General features: G+C 43.6%; 1 pseudogene across 1 annotated transcript; it reads left to right on the top strand.

Moving 5' to 3' along the window:
* Positions 1–2605: 2605 nt before the first annotated feature.
* LOC307094779 (mediator of RNA polymerase II transcription subunit 8-like) lies at positions 2606–3411 on the top strand (annotated as a pseudogene). Its single transcript has one exon. The product of its transcript is annotated as a mediator of RNA polymerase II transcription subunit 8-like (transcript).
* Positions 3412–3678: the final 267 nt, after the last annotated feature.

The raw sequence follows: 3678 nt of genomic DNA, 5'->3' as shown, positions 1-3678 counted from the left end.
AATTGCACTGATATGAGATTTCTAAAATAGTCCAATGCATGAAGCAGAGCATAGAATGGTGTTTACCAGGGGTGTGGGAAGAAGGAAACAGAGTCTCTTCAAAGGATGTAAAGTTTGTTACACAAGATGAATAAGTTCTGGAATTCTCTTATACAACATGGTACTTATTGTTAATGATACTGTACTTTGCACTTAAAAATTTGTTAAGATCTCATGTTAAGTGGTCCTATCTCAATAAAAAACAAACAAAGAAACATAACCCTAATAAATCCTATTGTTATCCTAAAAATAGTTCTCAATTTATTCTTAGATTTTTGTTTATAGGCAGAAAAGTTACATTAAATATATTATTTGGCTGTCACCTTTCTAAAAAATTAAAAGTAATCCACTTAAATAAACAAAGATATATTTTACTTATTTAGAAATTCTTTTAATTCTAAAAGTTAGATCCCAAAAGGTCATTGTTGGGGGAAAAAAAAAGAGAGAGAAAGAGAGAATAAAATGTGGATTAGATATTATCAGTTACCTAAAAAGAAATATCTATCAGAGCTTTCAAGATTAAAATAGTTAAGAAGAAAAAAATAAAGGATTTAGAAGAAAAAATCAAGGTCAGAGGCAGGGAACTAACATATCTTATTGTCTTGTATTTGTCAAGTTCTTCGTATGTACATTTTGATTTAATCTTTGATAAAATCTTTTAAAGAAAGTGTAGCATCCTGTTTACAAAATAGCAAACATGAGCCGCAGGGAGATGAAATGTATCATCCAAGCTCACCAGGCTAGGCTGTGACGAAGCCAGGATTTGAATCTGCTTGACAAAGCCCACAATAGTTCCATCCACATCACCTCCAATATAAAGACAAGATCCTTGTAACTTCATTACCAGAGATAAAGTCTTTTGGGGAACTAAATTTACCAGGAGATTTATCTCATTGATCTCTGTGTAAGTTGTGATGGATATAAAAGTGTACAATGCCTTTGGCTCATCTTTTGTAAAAACTATTATGTGACAATCGAAATGGATGATTCTTATATCTCACCCTTATACATGCCGTGAAATTAAATTACTAAGTCAAGAAACATCTGCCAGAGGGGTTAGTGTAGGACAGTGGTCAGCAAACTGCGGCTCGCGAGCCACATGTGGCACACGAGCCACAGTTTGCCGCTCTGTTGACTAATGAGTTTGCCAACAACTGGGATAGGGGCTTAATCACAAGGAACAACGACAGCCTGTAATTATTGGAATCGAGAGTCTAGGTCAGTGGTCCCCAAACTCATTAGTCAACAGAGCGGCAAACCGCGGCTTGCGAGTTTGCCGACCACTGGTGTAGGAGAAAGGAACATGGGGAAACCATCCTATCTAATAATAGAGTAATATGTAAATTACCATCACTCCGCTACGCCCACGATTGGGCGGCGGGAGGCTGGGGGGCGGGACTCGGGGTGGCCTATCCGGCCATTGAGAGGCACGGATCCGCTGCCACTGAGGGGGGCTACCCTGCTGTTGAGAGGCGCAGGGGGCGGGACTCCCGCCCCCTGCGCCTCTCAACGGCCGCTGAGGGGGGCTGCTGCGGACACCTGGCTACCCTGCCATTGAGAGGCACAGCTGGGTGTCCACAGCAGGCCCCCTCAGTGGCCGCGGATCTAGCTGTTGAGAGGCGCAGGGGGCGGGAGTCCCGCCCCCTGCGCCTCTCAACAGCAGGGTAGCACCCCTCAGCGGCTGCGGACCATCAAGAGCCGGAGGCTTCTGAAAGGCCTGGTGCACCAGCGGACAGGCACCCAGCTCCACCATGAAAAGCGAAAGCGTGTAGGGGACCCTACACATGCATGATTCAATCATGCACTGGGCCTCTAGTAAAGAATAAAATTCATATGGAATGACCAGAGGAGCATTGAGGATCTGGATGTCAAAGGATGGGTGAGTCTTAAATGACCAAATCACTCAAGGAAAGTATTCAAGGCATAAGTAAAAGAATAAACAGATCTGAAGGGGTAAGAAAATGTTGGTATAATGAAGAAATGTCAATGATTATTACTACTTTTGAACATATTTATTATCTATCATTTACTTATGATACGTGATCTCTAATTCTCACAACTTTCCTGAATGACAAGTATCATTACCACCATTTTAGAGAAGAGGAAACAGAGACTCAGAAATATTAGTAAATAAATCCAGAAGGAAATAATGAATTATCAGAACATGAAAGTACATAGCAACTGATAGGTCATCGTAATGTGGAGCTGATTGGGGTCGAGAATTCTAATAATTATCATAATTACTTTGCTCTCAGTATTCAGAGCATGGTAGATACACTTTCTTACACCATTTCTTTTGAGGGGACTATGATGATCACCACTGATGTACACGTTAAAACAAAACTGAGTCTCAGAGAAAATTAAATTGCTCAATGCCATAAAGCTATGAGTGTTGACCTTTTGAAACTGTAATAATTTTTTTTTTTGCAGATTTGCTTATGTGCATTTTCTGGGGAAAGGGTGGGTAGCTTGCATCACCTTCTCAAAGGAAGTTCATGATGTAAAAAGAAGTTAAGAATCACTGTGTTGGGAAGAGGAGGTCTTTGCTGCAGACATTTCCGCCACTATGCAGAGGGAGGAGAAGCAGCTTAAAGCATCATTAGATGCGCTGCTGAGTCAAGTGGCTGATCTGAATAACTCACTGGGGAGTTTCATTTACAAGTTAGAGAACAAGTATGACCGGTTGACCTGGCCCTCTGTCCTGGACAGCTTTGCCTTGCTCTCGGGACAGTTGAACACTCTGAACAAGGTCTTGAAGCATGAAAAGACACCACAGTTCCGGAACCAGGTCATCATCCCTCTGTTGTTGTCCCCAGACCGTGATGAAGATCTCATGCGGCAGACTGAAGGACGAGTACCTGCTTTCAGCCATGAGGTAGTCCCTGACCATCTGAGAACCACGCCTGACCCTGAGGTTGAAGAGCAAGAGAAGCAACTAACAACAGATGCTGCCCGCATCGGTGCTGATGTAGCTCAGAAGCAGATCCAGAGCTTAAATGAAATGTGCTCAAAACTTTTGGAGAAAATCAGCAAAGAGGAACGAGAATCGGAGAGTGGAGGTCTCCGGCCAACAAGCAGACCTTTAACCCTGCAGACGCCAATGCCTTGGTGGCAGCTGTTGCCTGTGGAAAAGGCCTGTCTACTTGGAGACCTTCAGGCAGCAGTGGACCTGGCCGGCCAGGCCAGCCAGGAACTGGAACAACCCTTGCAGGGGCCTCAGGATTACAGCAGGTGCAGAGACCAGGTGCTCCAAGCCAGCAGCAGTCAATTCCCAGTGGGGTGCAAATGGCCCAAGCAGGTCAACCAGGGAAAATGCCAAGTGGAATAAAAACCAACATCAAGTCAGCTGCAGTGCATCCCTACCAGCGGTGAGTGTGGCCAGCGACCTCTACTCCCAGGTGCTCTTTGGAGAGCTGGGCAGTGAAACTGCCTTTTGCCCAAACTGACCTCGATGGGGTCAGTAAAAGGACATGGGCTTTCAGCAATAGACAAATCCCAGCTTTACCACTGACTAACTGTGTGACCTTGGGCAAGTGACCTAATTTTTTTGAGCCTGTTTTCTTATTTGTAAATGGTAATAATCCCTTTGTCATAAGGTGGTTGTGAGGATTAAATGAGAAAATGAAGGTAAAACACTTA

This window comes from Cnephaeus nilssonii, assembly GCF_951640355.1.
Source record: "Cnephaeus nilssonii genome assembly, chromosome: 23".
NCBI classification, from domain to species: Eukaryota; Metazoa; Chordata; class Mammalia; order Chiroptera; family Vespertilionidae; genus Cnephaeus; species Cnephaeus nilssonii.
Note: the sequence above shows the minus strand (reverse complement) of the source record. Positions and strands in the feature narration are given on the sequence as shown.